Source organism: Haemorhous mexicanus, chromosome 3 (assembly GCF_027477595.1).
Source record: "Haemorhous mexicanus isolate bHaeMex1 chromosome 3, bHaeMex1.pri, whole genome shotgun sequence".
In the NCBI taxonomy this organism is placed as follows: domain Eukaryota; kingdom Metazoa; phylum Chordata; class Aves; order Passeriformes; family Fringillidae; genus Haemorhous; species Haemorhous mexicanus.
Window position 1 is genome coordinate 25,507,444 of NC_082343.1, and position 19,150 is coordinate 25,526,593.

Here is a 19,150-nt window from a genome sequence, read left to right on the forward strand (position 1 = left end):
TGCTGAAACCCCAAACTGTGCATCCACTGAACTTCTGTTAATGACCAAATATTAGTGTAAATTATTCTTGCTTTTGCCAAGAGTCTAACAAGCCTCTCTGTCTAAATCAGCAGGAACCATTTATTAGTTCAGCCCATGACATTTCCCCCCACAATGCAACATACAGGGAAATTGTTGCCAATATCAGTGGTTTTGACCCTGCTATATGGAGTTGTAGCTCACTGCCCACACTCCCCTCTTTTTCCTTTTGGAAAATATTTGTAACACTCCTCTACGATGTTCTTTTCTGGTCTACTTCATTCCATCTCAGATATATGACTAAAATAGCTGCTTTTAATATACTGATAAATATATTCAAACTTAGTTTAAAGTAAGTAGGCTCAAGTCAAAGTGTTACAAGAACCAATGCAGAAATGTTCAAAATACTTGTTCTAGTGAAAGCATCAAGGTAAACAATCTTCTGAATGAAAGACAAGGGAAAAAAGTGAGTTTTCCACTTGAACAGAATTTATGTTTAAAACTCTGTGCTTCTGAATGAATAATGGATCTGTTTCAGGTTTCCTTCAATTACTCAAATCCTAGAGTAGATGTGTCCTGCAAAGGTCCATCTAATGCAGCAGTCTTTGATGCAAATGGCAGCTAATACTTAAGGAAAGGTATAGGAACAAGTGAGGCAGAGAGATATAAGCATACCAAGCCTCCAGCCTTGAGAATCTGGCTGGTAGCTTCCTGAAATTATAGCAAACAAGGATTTCATGTTAGTGCCCAGTAGATGTACCAAAACTGGAAGTTTGCAGAATTTGGCTCAGGTTTTTTTAATGAGAAACAGCATTTTCAGTATTACCAAAAGAAACCAGCAAAGGGTTGGCATATCTAGTCCAAGAAATTCTGATGTTCAGATGCAGTCAGGATTTGCCTTTATAATGGTAGGAAAAGGCACTGGAGCCCCTGTAAGATTATTGTCAATTATTAACAATATGGACTGAATCTACTTTGAAACCAAATTGTATGTAAATCAGAAACCTGAGACTGTGATCCTAATTTACTAAATGCAGAATATCTTCTGCTGGTATATCTGATTTAGAGTGTGGAAAATGTTGTTTGATTAGTCTCTTGCTGCTTCTGCATCCACTTTTTCCCTTTTGTTTATTAGAAGCATTCTGAAGAGGAAGGAATTACCACAGTGCAGCTGTTATTTGCTCAGTCTGGAGAGAGATGGTGACAGTGAATGATTCTACTTTTCAAGCTCTGGGATGAAGTGTGGATATTTGAACTGTCATGTCCACTCATAAAGTATCCAGTTGAACTGGACTCAGAGCTTCCAGTGGCACTTGGACTGCTGTGATGGGATGCTGCCCCTATCAACCAGTGGCTGGGTGTGGGGAGAGAGCTGATGAGCTGATCTGGCCTGAGCTCCCTGCACTGTGCAGTTCACTGCAGGCACTGAGCTGGAATTTCATTGGGCTCCAGTGATTCAGGAAATTCAATTTTTCCTGGAAGCTCACTACACTAACCAGGCTTGGTCAGGGAGCAGGTGGCTGCCACTTAATCCTGGCAGGTTATATCATGCTACTGGCTTGGAGAAAATACTGTGTAATTACCAAAAAAAAAGATTGATCCCTCAGCTGGGTTTAGAGAAATCCACGCTTCCTTGAAACTTGTGTACACAGAGGCAGGTTCATCTGTATTGTGTTGCTAAAATCCCTCTGGCAAAGCTTCTGCCTGTAAACCCTGCTAATCAAGTCTTGCCTACTTCAAAAGATTTATTCTAGTTCCTAAATCTTCTCCTCTGGTGAGCAGTTTCCATGATGTATGGCCCTGCCATGGGGTGTGAGAGCACAGCTCACCAGGGAGAGCTGGAGAGGGGGGATCTGCTCTCCTTACTGTGCCACAGGAAGCCAGACCGTGTTTGCAAAGAGGTTTGGGGCAGTGAAATGAGTGATGGAATAGGCAAAATGACACTGGAATCAATAGCCTTTGGCCAGCAATTTGGTGCCTCAAAGGACGAGGAAAACCTGGAAAAAGAAAATTGGTAAGAGAAACTGGATGGCCGCCAGAAAATTTTACTTGGAAACTCTGACTTGTAAAGAGAACAAAATAAATAGAGAGATCCAAAACAGTGCTGCTGGAAGCTCTGCTATCTCTTTTTTTCTAAAGTTTTTTTTTTTTCAAAATGTTAGAACTCTTTTCAGGGCTACAGATTTGTGCTCCCTCCTCAAACCTGTCCTAGAAGACTTGACCCCAATACGTGTGCACACATGCGCACACACACACGGAATTCCCACTCCCTAAAGTGAGAATTCAAACAAAACTCTTATTTTCCTTGCATCCCTGACAGCCATCCTATCTTTGTGTTTCTTACAGAATTTTCTCTCTCAGATGTTTTGGTTTAACCTGTGGCAAGTTGGAGTTGCAGATGTTTTTTGTTATGTTTTTGCAAAACTCCTTTGGCTCCCCTTATGTTGCAGATGTTAGAACAGAAATGAAAACTTGCAGCAGATATAGTGAGGCATCTTGATTAGCAGAACATTTTTCCATAAGCAGGCTTATATCTTACAACATTTGAAACCCATCTAATTACCCCAGAACAGGAGAATGAGTTCAGGATGTTGGGAGGATCTGGAAGGCTGTTGTTTTACACTAAATGGCTTTAATCATCCTGATAACAGAGCTGTGCTTTGTGCAGAGTAAGTCCTGTTTCCCTTTTTTCCCCCCTCCATCAACGTGTTCCATATCAGCTTTCTCTCTGAGCTCAAGCCACAGAGGATGTGGACAGTCATGTTATATCCCATTTGCTCTTCTGCTGTTTAAACAGGAAAGATTAGGGTAATGTCATGTTACCCTTTAAAAATACATTGCTCTAACAAGTGTGCTTTAAAGACATTTACCTTTTCAAAAAGAGGTTACAGGAGCATCAAATCAATGCAAAGAGCAGTTAGAATTGTACATAGCCTACAGTTTTTGTCTTTAAATCAAAGAATGCCTTCATACTGTATTTTACCTTGCATTTTCACACAGCTGGATGCTTCGGAACAGATCATCTCCCATTGTCTCAGATGTGGATTTGGCAAGGAGCTTCTGTGCTGATCTGAATTCTGGGAAGTCTGAACTCTGCATGGTTTACTTCTGTCAGGAGGAAGAAGTTCACAGATAACCTTAATTGTGATAAACAATTTTCCATAGCTATAGAAAGTCAGTTGGACACACACCGAATACTTTTTGCTTACTTAAGAGCAATGACTCACAAAAGTCACTCACAAAAATGATGTGAATTTCATAACCTTTCATTTCACTGGAATCTTGTCACCAGCCCACATTTATGCAAAACCTAAAATGCTTTCTGAGCCCAGTTATGCCTTACAGTGGAAAAGCACATCTGCCCTGGGCTTTAAACCCCTTTGTGGTGATTATCTCATGCCCCACAGTGGGTGAGGGGCTGGGGACCCCAGGGTGTCTGCAGGGAGCTGAGCCTCTGCTTTGGCTCAGGTCCTGCTGCTCAGCATGTGCTGAGTTCTAGGGAGGCTGAAAGTAAGAATTCTTGCACAAAAAGCTCTCATTCTAGGTGGTGGATAAACTACAACTTCATCCGTGTGCTTCCTTCATAAGGAATGCTCCTGTGGCACCATTTTCTCTCGTTGCTTACTTGCAGTTTTCATTATCCCAGCTGCAAGGTTTTGGAAGACACACAGGTAAGTCTGAAGGCAAATACCCACAGACAGTCAGAAGGCACAGCCTAACAGATTGCTTTGCCTTCACAATCTACTACAGTAAATAAGTGTCCATGCTGGAGTTGATTAATTGCTTCCTTTTCAGTGCATCACTGCAAGCACAATTAGCCATTGATGATTTTTTTTTTTTCAGGCAAGTTCCAGGTCATTTTACATCTCACAACTTTTCCTGATGGAAAAGGGGGGTTTGCCACCCGTATGAAGCACTTCCCTTGGTAAAGAGCAAACAGGCTGTGGGAGATGGAGGGTGTCAGGAGGATCCAGGAGCAGCCAGGCTGCAGCTGGGGACACCTTTCTGGTGCAGACCCCAAGGACTTGCTGCTGGGCAGGCAGGCAGAGAGAGAATGGTCTGCTCTCTCTGCCCTTGTTTGAGCTTTGCAGAGCTGTTTAACAAAAAATGTAGAGAAAAGGTCCTAACAGTGAATGTCTGGTTAACATTTCAACTTTCAGGTGCTCTCTTTCTCTGTAGATCAAGGTTGAAATGTATAAACAGACCTGTCTGGAGAGTACTCAGCTGTTCCCCAGGACCTCAGCATGTTTTTTCCCAGTTGTCTCCATAGAAGCAAAACAGACAAGAAATTTGATGGGGCAGAAATCCAGCTGGTTGGCCAGCCATAGCTGATACCAAATGGCCTCCATATTTTATTTCCTAATGATGTGTATATGACAAAAAGCTGCTCTCTGCAGGTGCCTAATTTATTGAGATTTTTTCAGCCATTGTTTCAAGTGGTGTGATAGTTACATCTTGGGATGTTACAGATGGAATTTCCCTTTTAGCCACCACGAGTGTACCTATGGCCTGAATCTCTCTTGAGGAAGGGTGATTTTAGTGTGCTTGTAAAAGATGCTCAAAAGCCACAGCTGTTTGCCTCCAGCAAATAAGTCACAACTATCAGGAAACGATGCCCAGTGTGAACAAATGCTAAATAATCCCTGAATAGTGAATAGTCAATAGTCAATAGTGAATAGTTAATTCACTATTGAGTGAAGCTCAGTAGAACTGGATGGGACCTGATAAGGTGCCTTGACTGACACCTTGAAACTGCCTTCTTGAAGTGGATTCTAGCTTAGGTTATGAGTTACAACACCTTCCAAGGTTTTGGTAGTAACTACACAAAGTCTTCAGAAATTAGCAATGCAGAGGTCCAGTAGTAAAGTAGTTTACTCTTAGGCTTTTTACAGTTTGTAACTCTTGTTATTTTGATTTTTCCCAAGTATTTAAGCAGGTCTCTGGGCCCCAAAGCCCAAGGACATGGAGACAAGGAAACTGCAATTGGTTGTGCTCCACAGTACAGCCTGAGCAGGGGAGCTGGGGCTGTTTCTGAGCCTCTCAGGCAGGAACATGCTTGGTACTGCTGGGATTTTGTGCTATAAAGATGCTTCAACTACAGCACCTTTCATGCATCCTATATACATGGAAGGAAAAATAGTGGAATGAAAAAAAAAGGGGGAGAATTTCCTCTTGAGATAAATGTCTCTGCCCAGCCTCCCACCCACATTGCAGCCACAGGCAGCTACAGCCAGCCCTGTCTATAGCAGCCTCCAAAATGTGTGTCCAAACACAGCTGTGAATAATGTTTTAAGATATGCACAGGAAGACCAGCTATGAAAAGTTCTGGGATGCCTCAGTAAATCCAGAAGGGATGGTTTCAGCACTGTGGAAAATTAAAATTTCCCAATATTTTAATATTTATATAATGCAATGACAAAAAATCTCACTCAGACTAGGCAATCTTAATGGAAATATTTAGTCTTCTATCATGTGGGAAACAGAATGCAGTTCTTAAAGTCTCTTCTGCAAATTCAGAGTCAAAGGGTAATGATTCTCCACATGGGCTAAAATTGATATATTATACACAGTTGCTGAGGGTAATGATTAGGAATTAGAAGATCTTGAAAGGTTCCTGAACTCCAACATTTTACTCTGTCAGTGATATTGCTTTAACAGAGATAATTTAATAAGTAAAACAATACTGTCCCTAAAGTGGACATTCTTCATTTTTTCCTCTGCTTTGGGCTTTCTCTTGCTTTAGACACATCAGCCTAAATTCATCCTGGCCACAAATTCAGTGGAGTGGCAGGAGCAGAGTGAGGGATGTACACACGTGCCAGTCTGCAGCCATAGCACGTTGTGAAACTCTTGGGAGTGAGCAGAACTGTCTGGACTGAGGATCTCTGGTGGTTTTCTGCAATCTCATCCTGTTTAAACTGAAGGCAGACAGTGATGGGTAAGAAACCTCCTGTTTTGGATGATCATGCTTTTTGGATGTTTGTTGCAAAAAAAAACCACAAAAAACCCACCCCACAACTATTAGGTAGAATTAGATATTCTGAAATTTTGTGTTAAATTAATTTTATTTCAGAATAGCAACAGGCATATGGTAACTTATGTGTTAAATATAAAGATGGGAAGACATCCTGCAAGACCTTAATAAACTGGAAAAGGTGCTCCTTCCTACATGTAATTCTTATCTCTCTCCTGCTGCCTAGAAGCTGTCTTTGCTGCTCTTAGCTTAGGTGAGCTAGAACACAAGCTTAGGCTTGTTTTCCCCACCTGGGAGCACAGCAGCCCAATTTTTGTCATAAATCCTCCCTGTATCTAGCAGCAATGCTTCTCTCCAAAACACCTGTACCACTGGCCTCTGGGGACAAGAAATGACTAAATGACACAGAAAATCAGCCCTTTACCTGAGCTGGCAGGGAAACAGGTGCTCCATGGCAGCTCGAAGGAGCCATGGGGGAGGATTGTGTGCTAATGGGTTTGGGGATGTCAGATCTCCACGGGGTGACTGTGACAGGTGAGAGGAGATAACTCAGCAGCCCTGCCTTGCAGTGAGCCCTGGCTGTTCTCACCCTGCTGAGTCACACAGAAATACTCATTACCCAGCACTGCTCAGGGACTGTCATAAACAAGCCATGGGCTGGAGGTTTTTCTTCCTTCCCTCCACCTAGGAGACTGTATTTGGAGTATAATGAAAGTTTTGCATTACATTTTTTTTCTTAGAGTAACAGGTCAAGAAATAGGATTTTAGTATGAATTTGTCTGTTCATCTAGCACCTAGCAGATGGAAATATCAATATAACTTGATGGAAAATCCATATGTCATTACACAGAAGAGTTTTTTGCCTAAGGTTTGATTTGGTCACTGAAAATATTTTAAGCCAGGCTTTGTTTTCTGTTGCTTCATTTAGTTGTCTTTCCAGAACAAGGATGTGTCAATACAATGCAGGACATGATTTTCTCTCTCACAGAAAAATGACATGAAAAAAATGTTGTAAGGAACTGCCTAAAACCTGCTTTTTATTGATGGTTAATACCATGGATGAGCATGTGGATATGATGGTTAATACCATGGATGAGCATGTGGATATGCTGATGATCATTCAAACAGAAAAAGGAGCGTGTACCCTTGCCCACTGACATTTCAAGACATCTGGTGCATTTTGCTGCAGTGATAGAGACATCTGGGTCACATATCTCTTAGTGACTGAATTGTGGTTTTAAGTCCCTCATACTTGGAGGAGCAGTTTTTCCCAGATAAAGCAGGGAGATGTCACTCAGTGACACCCTGGCTCAGTGATGGACAGCATTGAGGACTGGCCTGTTGTGGTGCCTCTGTGGTGTCCATAGGGGATATTTCCAAATCTGTAAACCAGGAGCACCTAGGGGAAATACTTTAACTATATAGTGGCATTTCATGCATCAGAGACTGTGAGGTTTTTTACCTCTTTCACCCTCCCCTGAGTTCCTGAGAGATGAGTATTGGAAAGTAAAGAAAACTAAGATGAGAATGCTTGTGTTTAACTGTGTGGTGAATTCTCATTCCAAAATACTTCAATGCTTACTGGGAGATAGACAGAAAGTATTCCACCTGCTCTTGGGGAGAAGAGCAATATTCTTTGTACTGTGCCAAGGGCAAACTATGGTGTTTCCAAGGGGCTAAGATACAGTCCTAAGTGTTCACTAGAAAGGGGAAATTTTTCCCTCCACACCAACTGCAGAGTTCTCAGCCTCAAAATTTCCTTGAATCACACTGAAAATGAAAATCTAAAGCTTTTTATCCTAAAATTGAATCTTAATTTTTGGGGTGTGAGGAGAGTTAAGTTCTTGATTTTTCAAAAGGATCTCAGTTTGGCTCTCAGAATTTATTATTGCTCTTTCAGCTGCACACAATTATGTCTAGAAATGCATTTAATTTCTTTCACTGGTTGAAGGCTGAGTATGCATTTGTTGGCACAACCAAATAATTATCTATCCAAGTAATATAAAACAATTGTAAAGATATTTGCAGCTCCCTTCACTTTATTCACAATTACCATAAAACTAAGGGAATGTGAGGAATGAGGTCTGGATTCGTCTTTGAACAAAGCAGACTTCTAGAAAATAGACTTTAATTACATTCCTCCTCTTGTTGGAAAGGTTATACATCAGGGAAAGTCTTCTGAGTCTTTTTTGTGGCAGAAATGTAGCCACCACATAAAACCTGTAATAAGAATTGTCAAATATAACGATTTTATGATGTCTGTTCATCATCTGGGCAGTGAAGCTTTTCTTCATGAATGCATTGATCTGACAGACCAGGGCCAAGGAAGAAGCAGCACAAAAGCAGTACCACAGCTTCAAGGAAAAACACAGAGGTGAATATTTGAAAGTCAGAGGCACAAAATTTTCCAGTTGCTCTGCCATTGCCAGTGGTAGGAGGCTGAAGGTGTGAATTCAGCCAGGGGGATGGGGCAGGGCTGAGACCTCAGCTCCTACTGCCCAGAGAGACCAAGGAGAGGGGTCTGAAGCACAGGTTATCACACACCTTGGAGGGTGTGCAAATCACAACACATGCTTTAAAAGCAGTGAGATTACAACAGACTCCTGTTGATTATCTCTTTACATCATGCTGGATAAAATTGCAAGGATTTTGGAAAAGCACTCTCTCTCTCTCTCTCTCTCTCTCTCTCTCTCTCTCTCTCTCTCTCTCTCTCTCTCTCCAAGCTGAAATATAGCTTTAGCAGCTGTGTGAGTGGTCAAGAGACTCTCACCGTGTCAATAAATGATAGACAGCTTGCTTTTTTAAAATTATTTTTAAAGCAAGCTTTCCAGAGGCTTAGAAACACTTATTAAAACAGGCAGGACCTGAGTGCTGCATGCTCCCACTGACATCAGTGCAAACCTGCCAGAGTTACTCTCCAGTAGGATCAGATCCTTCGGGCTGCATCCCCAGTTGTTTACACAGGTGTAAATTAAGTGTGAATCCATTGTGGCCAGCACAGGCATTAATCATCATGTCAGCCTTGAGAGTTGCCTTCAACCTTGCACTGAGCTCCCTGAGGTCCCTTCCTCCCCAGGCTGGGGTAGATGTGCCAGACCAAGAGTGGTGTGGTCACGCCCACCTCCCATCCCAGTGCCCCTTCCCAGGCACTGTCTGGGAGCTGCTACCTCCAGCAGCAGTGGGGCTTTGGGAAGCTGCTCCATGGTTTGTTCTGACTGTGTGCCTGGGCTCAAAACCTGCCTGCCAAAGCTCTTTGCTAGTGCCTGATGCCTTTCTCTCTCCCCCACAGAATTCTTGTTTCAGATTTGGTAATACCAGCACTCGAGGATCCGTGGTTCAGCTCAGAGCACGAAGCAGCATCTCCTGGGGACAAGTTAATTCAGCAACAGCTCTGAGGCACTACTGGCCCTGGAAGGAAACAATGCATCAGCTCCCTGGAAAGAAACCTTAATGCCTGCTATGAGCCTAGATTTACATGGTAAAAGAGACTACTAGCTACTGCCATAAAGTATATGTAGGAAAATGTTATGGATCCACAGGAAGATGGTAGGGGTTATAAGAAGAATTTATTATTGTGGCAGTCTGGTTCTTTTCTTTTTCACTGAATTGTGAAACGGAGTTTCATGTTGAGATGGAGTCAGTTAGTTGAGCTTGTTCTTAACTATTTGTTACTGACTTTAGTAATACAGATTATTAAATATGGCTGCAAGGTTTTGTTGATCTTTTAATTTTCAACATACAGAACTGAAAGTTCATACTGAAAAGTTGACTCTCAGTGTTTGTAAACACACACACAAACACAAAGATAATTTATTTACACTTAACTGTGTCCTCAGAGAGTATCTGCATTCTGTGTGTGTGTTTTCTTTTTGTGCTGGGCTCTGCAAGGCCACCTAAAACAAAGTAAAAGAGATACCTTTATTTAAGAAACAGAGATTTAACTCTTCATAACTGATGACTCCATGGTTTTGGAATGCTCAAGATAAATGGTGCTTTATTATTATTATGTTTGGTGCTTTTAGGAAAGTAAACAAGGGCAAGGACCCAAGGCTTAGGCTTTGCCTGGAGCAGACCATGACTTGATCTCTGTGAGCTGGAGCAGTTTGCAGCTGTGCTGTGGGGAGGAGGAATGTCTGTGCCATGTAACCAGCCTGCAGGAACCCTCTCAGGATGCTGAGAGTGAGCCTGAGGCAGTGACACTGTCATCATCTGAAACCTCCCAGCAGGTCACAGCACAGGAATGGGCCGTGTCCAGGTTCATATAAATAACAATGAATAAACAAAGGTGTGCATTTTGACCCATGCTCTGCACAAATCTGATGTTTCCTAGTTTTACTCATGGAATGCATTATTTTGGAGAAATTTTGTTCAATACCAACAGAACTTTCTCAACTCAAAAGTTCTGGATTAAAGAAAGCATTTGGGAACACAAAATGAATCATGTCAGTGGCACTATGAATGTATGTTTTTTTCATTCATAATTTAAGGCTCTTCACACATTTTCTTTGGAAAGCTCATGTTTCTATTTTGAGGATTCAATCTGTATTTTAATGAATCAGAAAGTGTGAAAGCAGTATGAAAATAGGTTGTTAAGTTTTGGGGGGAACTTTAATTCAGAACAGTCTAGCAATAGAAAATTGCTTTCAAGAGGCTACATCTTTGCAAAATTTGAAGGGGAAAAAAGACTGGATTATAATCTACATAAACACTGATGTTCTAAGACTGCAGAGTGCCTACCTGTGTCCTCAGAAAAGTGACATGAAGTTTTAGTATTTTCTGCATCTATTTCACAATGAACATAAAAATATACACTTACAGATAAGAATGAACACTTTCATATAAGTAGTATAAATTTCTTAGTAAAAATGAGGAAAACAAAAGTAATCTGAGTGACCAAAAGCCTGCTAAAGGAAGTTAGAATGAAAGCCTGAGCTTGATTTTTTACTGCCCAGGCAGTGGCCCTGAGGCTGCCCTTGGGAGGCCTGACGTGCATCCAGGAAATGCAGCACTGCAAACGACTTTGATTTAGGAATTTGGGGTGATTTTTTACCCTCTGAACTTGGATTACTGGAGGGATCTCTTCTTTGTTTTACTTTTTCCATCACAGGTGTGCTAAAGGAGGATTTCCCAAATGGTTTTGCCCAAAATATGATGAGACTGAGAGATGAACATGGGCATTCACTTGGTCCAGAAATTACACAGACTAAAGTGCATCTGTAAGAGTAAAACCAATGTTCAAACAGGCTAAGCAAGAATCTGAGGTGTGGTTCATCCAAGGGAGCCACATAGAAGAAAACACAAATGCAATTCATAGATGAAACTACGATGAGAAGTGGTGGCAGCATTGCAGCATTAATGTTTTAATTTTTAATGCAAATGAAATTACAGATTTTCCTTCCCTTCTGGTTTTTGCAATAGCATTCTTTCATATAGAATACAGTGTTAAATACAAGGTTTGATCATTTGCTTGTTCAGTGACATCTGAACAATACTGGATTTATGAGAAGTCTGTGGTTTTAAATGAGGTCTGCCAAGTGTTACATTAAACAATCAGCTATGCCCAAGTCAAAGCCTGGGTTATAGGGAGATAGAACTCAATGACCATTACTGCCAACAAATCATCTGACCTGTTTCTGCCATCAGTATGCAGCTGAGATATCTGGTGGCAGATTTTAAGTCACAATGTCAACTTAAAACAAAAAATATGCCTAAATGTCCTGTGACTGACAATCAGGAAAGACCACAGCATCACCAGCAATTTTTCAAAGGTAGACAGAGCCTGTTTCATGCTAACCATTTAATAGGGGTTCATAGCTCTGAGGTATAACAGCACTTTGCCTGTTACCAAACTCTAAACAAAACAGGAGAAGTGTCCCTTTTAAAAAATCTTTGCTTAACCTAAAAGTTCTACCAATAACTATCCTCTTATGGTGGAAAAAGAATTATTAATATGTCTTGCTGGAAATCCTGGTGTGCTTTTTAAATGTTTGCTTTGAATTGCCAATATGCTTTTCTTTGGAGTCCTGCTTTTCTAGGTAGCAAAATGCAATATTAGTTCAATCAGCTCAAATGCAGAGCAGACCTGTGATGCTGGGTTTCCCAGCACAGTTAATATCAAGGAGCACTCTTGTGGTTTTAAATCTGAATTAAATTTGCAGAAATGAGGGGAAGACTGAGGCCTGATTTATGGGTACCTGTTATGCCTTGAGGAGGTAGCTCTTTGTTTTCCTCAGGACTGTGAGACTTCAGACCAACCTGTGTGTTGGTTTAGACCAACTCAAAACAGATGAATTCCACTGGACAACTCAGGGCAGCTTGGCAAAATAATGCCAGTGAGATCTTGGCTCCCTCTGGAAGATAGCAGGAATTTTGCCATTAACATCATCTGGGACAGATTTTTTCCTTTTGCTTCTCATCCCTGCTGGAGTCTGCTTAATCCCCTTTTGGGCCAGTGAGATGGAGCAGCATTGAAGAAGGTGTGGTGATGTAAAGCATCAGGAATAAGTTATAAAAAGTTGTGTCCAAAAGGCTGGATAAATAATACTTTATCCTATGTCCAACTGCAGAAGGAAGAAGCACTGATACATGTAGCTCTTCTTTCCAGCACAGACAGAAATACTTCCTACAAATACAAATACTTCCTAGATTCTTATAATCTCCAAGCAAAGTTTCTCAAAAATCCCTTTCTGTAATGGAAAGACTTAAAACTAGAGTAGAGTTGTAGAGTTTTTTTCTTTAAAAAAAAAAAGGAAAAAAGGTGTGGGGGGGAGGAACACAACTGCTTAACATAAGAAATCACCTGTTTATCATATAAATCAAATGAAAAATCTTCTATTTGCTAATTTGCATGAGCCAAGATTTACACATGGCAGAATAAAGTGAATTCAGAATACAGAAAATATTCCAGAATTGAATGTACTACAAATTGCTGTCCGACTAACTTGTCCTTCCTGGATTTATGTTGCAAAGGAGAGTTTCAGCAAACACAGTTTTGTAATAACTCATCCTTAATAAGGATGATATTTCAGTGAGTAGACCTGGCAAACCTGCTTCATTTGCCAATGTCTTTTCCAGGATCATGTTTAGTCCATATTTCCTACAACTCTGCTCTGTCACTCCTTATTTAGGACTGATTTTCAATTTCCCTCTTTTTTAAACTGAATTCTGCTATATCTGCCAGGGAAGCACATCTTAAAACTAAATCCAGGATTATTAGTAATGGGATATTTATAGAAGAGGTCATTTCCTGTCCCTTACAGGTCTATAAACAATAGCTAATGTAAAGATGGGTGTTTTGCTCTAATAAAAGAGCAACAAATCAGGAAGACAAAATGGTGTGTGGTAGGATAATGCATTCTGTATTGACTGCAAAGATCTATCTTCATCCTTAAAAGCCCAACAGTTTTGCTAAATTGCCAAAGTGAATGCTATACACCATCAAAATGTAAATTTTTTAAAATATGTTTTACGTGAGCATCTAATAATAGGTTGCATTTTCATTCCCTGGGAATGCTTAAATATTTGCAGCCTGCACTGGGCTTAGTCCACATGTCCCCTCCCACCACCAAGTGTGTCAGCTCACATCCAGATATTGGTTTTGAAGGCTGTAGTTGTCGAGTCTCACCTCGTGTCAGTGATGTTGTCTTCCACACTGCTGTTTTAGGGGTGAACATTGCTGATAATTTTTTCCTGATCATAGTGACATTTGGTGTGTGATCAGTGAAAATGTATGTCCCCAAGCACATGATGAACAATAAAGCCAATGCTCCTATATCATCTAGAGTCCTTATACAAACTAAAATTTATTTGCACAAATGAGCATCTCTGTCTCCCTCTGTCTCAGATTTCTTGATTCCAAAGGGTCACAATGTAATTCAGTGGAGGCTGAATTAGGTGCAAAGTGTTTCCCAACAGCATAGTACAGAAATTGGTCACCACTGACTTTCTGACTGGAATTCTGCCTGAGTAGATTCATATCTTATAGTCCAGACTGAAATAACCATTAGATTGTTTGTATTTTTGAGATGAAGCTCCACAAGCTTCACCTACATAGTTCCTGCAGCATGGACTGACAGGAGGAGTCATTGCAGACTGGTAGCTTGTGGCCTGTGCAGGGAGGACTGCAGTTCAGTTCCTTTTCCAATGAATGCCCAACAAAGCACCTAAACAGGTGCAGGGAGACAGGTTCCTGTTGAAGGAAAATTCTCTCACTTTTTAATGGTGCCCAAGGTCATGCTCTGTCAAAAGGCATATTTAAAGAGTCTGTTCAAGTTGAACTGTTTCCAAAGACACTAATAAATATGTCTTTGGTAAAGCTGTTACAGGTGTGGCTCAGCACAGGCATGCTGGGGCTGATGCCTGAGGTGGTAAATCAGGAGGGAGAAGAAGGAGATGACAAGGATGAAGGAACAGAAATGGAGAGGCAAGCAGATGCAGAAGCTGGCAATGAAGCTAGCCTATAAAAACAGACTACTCTGCTCCTCTTCCTTGCAGGGTCCAAGCCAGCAGATGTGCTTTGAGAATTCCCATCATATCAGGCTTCACAGAAGAGCCAGAGCAGTAACAAGTTCATAGTTCCCAGCAGGGTTTAAGATCAAGCTGGAAGCTGTGCTGCTCTGGCTTGTCAGCTTGTGGATGCCCAGAAGCAAATCCTTTCCTTTTCCTTTCTCTCCAGAGCTTTGCTCTTCAAGTGCCACAGGAAGAGGAAAATGGGGCTTGAGGAAAGAAATTTTACTCTTTGATTCTTGGCTCAGCAGTTAGCCTAATTATTATTGTGAATGTGGCAGGCAAGTTTTCTTTCTAATATGTCCCCTCACTTTTGAACTATCTATATAGATTCTGTACTGCTCTAAGATGCCAAAGTTCAGTTTTTAAATTAAAAAGCCCAAAATGCAGAAAGACCTTTCTGTGCTGTCAAGTATAACCTCATCTCCTAAGCATTTGAAAGCCTGAAGGGCTTGGAGAGAAAATGAAGGAGGGTATCTAACTTTCATGGAAACATGTATTTTTTTCCCTGATCTCTTTATTTATTTTGGTAAGAAGTATACAGAAAAAAAGGACAGCTATGTTGAAATAAATCATGTGGAACTGATTTCTGCAGGAGAGGCCATGAGATAGCTGGGGAAACTCAAGAAAAGTCCAGGTCCTGCTGCTGTGATGTGCTGATGTGCATGACAAGAAATGACATGGGCTGTGAGATGTACAGGATTGTGTTGTGCCATTACACTGGGCAGGTTAAACACCAGCTGGAAGACAAAGTCAAGGCTCATGCAGTGAATAACACAACAGAGAGGTGAGGTGCAGCTGTAAGATGGTGTCCTAGCACCACCAGGAAATGTGAGGGGTACACACTGCCTTCCCCCCCTTGTGGAAAAACCACTGGCAGCTTCTGGGTGAGGAGGCTGCTAATATTTAAATATTTATATTTTTTTTTTTGTGCTGTGGCCATAACCAGACAGAGAAATTCCAAGAGAATTGATGTTTGGTAGGTATAAGATGTATAGGCACGGATAGTGGGTACAGCAAAAATATGAGGACTGTGCTTTCAGCAAGCCAAGCACTGAATCTTTGGGAAGATTTCCTCCCAGACTTAAGATGCTGTTGTGAAAAATACACAGCAATTTAATCCATGACGCATGAGATTGAACTTTGAGAGTGAGATCTTCCAAAATAAATCATTACCAGCAAGGTCTGTGCAATCCTGGAACATTTAGCTCTTAAGTGCTGTCTTTTTTTTTCTCCATAGGGGTATAATTTGCATTTTGATTGAACTAGCCAAATATTTTGTCAAACAAAAGAATTTCTTAGTATAGATAATTATGCTTCTAGTCTAGATGACTTTTTTCTTGATAAAAAAATCCTGATTACCTTTTCTATTAATGAAAAGTTGATTAATGTAGTTGGGTGAATTATTAAAGAAGAGATAACTGAATTAATCATGCTTCATGTAATAGCAGATTACTGGGAGTTTATAGATTAGTATCAGAATTTCCCTTCCAGTTATAGGCTAATATAAATAGATTTAATTGAAAGGGACCATGTCCATTTTTTTCTGGCCTTACTCATGAATTACCACTGCTCTTGTAAATACTCCTGGCATATAACAGACACAGGATAAGGCTTTGAATCAAACTGAGCATTTTTCAGCTGCTCTGTGTTCTTCACTTCTTGCTTTTAACAGAGCCTAGAAATCTCTTCTGTTTGAAAATATAGAATTTAATTGTCACACACTAAAGAGAAGACTTGTATTTATTCAAGGCAGATTTGGAAATATTCAGTCCTTGTGGCTGATAAATCAGATTTGACCTGCTCTTTAGCTAGCCAGTTGCTTTGTTGATAACTGTCCTGTTGGTGTCTCCTGAGATCTGAGGCAGATCATGCAGCAGCTGGCTGATGCACATTCTCATGTTTGTACTTGGAGAAAAAAAGAAAGTCAATTCTGTTCTTCCTTTTCTTTTTAGACCTTGCTATCACACAACCTGCACAATATCCATGGCTGGGGCACGTGCAGAGGATGAGCGATGTGAGCAGGAGCCAGGTGACAATGTTTTTCCACTCTCTGGGAGTGTCTGGTTCTTCTTGTCTAAATCCATTGGACTCCTGCACAGTTCAGCCTGTGATAGACACAAAGTGCAATCTCACAGCCCTTGAAATGCAATGAGCTCCTCATGTACAGTGAAACAATTCCAGACATGTACATGTGACATGGGATGAGTCAGGCGCCAAAAATTTCTCTTTTGCCATAAAGGGTAAAAACATTCATTCTAAAAGGTAAAATACAATGAGCTATGTCTATATATGTTTATATATATTTTCATTCTGTCATACTTCTGTTCAGAATCTTTTAAGCACCTTCAGAAAAAGGTTGGGATTTTCTAAAGAATCTCCTCCTCTATTTAATAGGCTGCTAAAAAAAAACTATTTATTTTTTATGCATGTGAATGTAGCAGCATGTATGTAAATCCAGAGTTGTAATGGACCTTTAATATGACCCAGCTCAGCAGATGGTGACCAGCAGAAAGTTCTATCCAGCTTGTCTGGGACACATTGGTAGCTCCCATGTTCCTCATGAGCTTGTGGATAAGATAAGAGGGAAGATAAGGCCCCACCCACCAAGCAGAGACTGAGAGGTGACAATCCTGTACAGAGAGGACAGGAGCACAAAAAAGTGGGTGATGTTTAAAAGAAGTTTTGCAATGAGCAGTCCAGGAGGTAAACTCAGTTTTAAGTGCTGGTTTGGTTGAACAGGGCTATATCCCATCCAAGAGACTCCTTGGGGCCACTTTCTGTTTTCTGTCTCCCTGTCCCCTGAGAGCACCTCAGGGGTCATGAAATATCTCCCACCTGGGGGATAAAAGAGTTGAGCTGTTGGAGGCAGTGTGATGGTTTCCAGGGAGAAACCTGAGGATGGTCAGATTGGCTCAGGCCAGGAATTTGTCTGGTTTGAAACCTCTCCTGACATCAGAGCCAGCTTTGAGCATGTGAGGAAGATACAGCACATACAGCAGCAAATTGAAGGAGGGCAATGAATCCAGCAATCCTTGTGGTTGTAATGGACCCCATCAGAGCAGACAGTCTCTATTCAGTCCTTCATTACCATTTATTATACCCTTCATATTATATGAAATATGCATGGTATTTAATATAATCCATAATGTGATTTTATCATTATAACCTTTGATATTTTTCTTCTCAGTTTAATGTTAAATTCTCTTTGAACTTAGGAATTCTGGCACAATGAGGTTTATATTTTAGCTGTGTGCATGTTTTAATGAGGAAGAATGGGAGGTACCCCTTTTACTGGTTTTTAAACTTAGAAATTCTAATTTTTATAGTATTTCCATTAGATCTGAAATTGTGCCTGGTGTTATCCCTGCTTTAATCTCCATCTAATGGTTACAAATGCAAAGAGCAAATGCAGAGTAAACAAATGAAGGAACACACTCTATTTGTGACATCATCATTTAAAATATTACTGAGATAAGTGTTTATTTATCAAAGACCTTTTGGGAACCACATTTGAAAGGTTAAAAGAAAAAATCCCTATTTTTTTTTTCCAAAACCTTCTTTATATTTAGGTCCAGAGTAGTCTAGTACATTCTGTCTGTAGAAAATAACGGAGTTCACATTTCTAAACATGAATGGTTCTAAAAAGACCATGACACATTTTCATTTTTTTAAAAAATGTAGTTAATCTCAAGCTTAAAATTGCCTACAATCTGTTGAACAGCTTTCAAGACAGATATATAAGCATAAGGAAGAATGGTCTCTGGAGAGCTAATCTTGCAGCAAGTAAAGCTTTGGGTTTTCAGCCAAATAGGATTGGAGACCAGGTTTTCTATCAAGAGTGATTAAACTGTCTATATAAAGCTCAGATTAGGAATTAAAAAAAGCTGTATGTGAAAAGGTTTTAGTGGAAAACTAAAATCTCACAAATCTGCTCTTTCATTAAAAACAGTGCTACTCATTTCAATGGAAGAATCTCTCCCTCTCCTCTCCCTCTCCTCTCCTAAAAAATTTGAGCTAAAACCCTGTGGCCAGTCTAATATTGGGAAAGTTCTAAACGAGAGCTAAAAAGGTAAACTAATTAAATGATTATTCATCCCTATAGTCTTCCTCTGCTTTGTGAATAACAATTGGTGTGGACTTGCACTGTACAAAACAGTACTCCAGGCAGTACTTTCCTGCCTCTCTCTGAACTGTTAAAAGCTTTACTGAAAATGGGGGTGTTCTGGCTTTTACAGTTTCACCCTATTGCTAATAGGAAGATTGGCCAGTATTAAAAAAACCTAGGAAATTATCAGAAATATGATCATACCTCCAGGAATGGTATAAAATCTCCTCAATAAACTCAGCAAAACAAAGCCATTTCATTCTCCTTATATTATCACATATCAACCAAAACAGCTTTGTAGACTCCACTTATAAAAGAAATGTAATCAAAAAAGTTAGAAAGAAATATGTGGAGAAGATTAAGTAATATAGTGCATCCCATCCAGCTCCAATGTAGAACTATCTTTGTTTTCTACCCTTCATTTATGTATTTCTCAAGCCTGGTAAAATCAATCAGTATTTCTGTTCAGTATTCCTTCCCATGGCAATTATTATATTGCTTTTGCATTAAGCAAGGAATTTTTAAATGTGTAAATGCATTAGTGC

General features: G+C 40.3%; 1 long non-coding RNA gene across 1 annotated transcript; it reads left to right on the forward strand.

Annotated features, from left to right (window-relative positions):
* The first annotated feature begins 2,644 nt into the window (after window positions 1-2,644).
* LOC132324717 (uncharacterized) lies at window positions 2,645-12,891 on the forward strand. The gene is made up of 3 exons (XR_009485711.1): window positions 2,645-3,689; window positions 5,762-5,956; window positions 9,282-12,891. It is a non-coding gene; the product is annotated as an uncharacterized LOC132324717 (long non-coding RNA).
* Window positions 12,892-19,150: the final 6,259 nt, after the last annotated feature.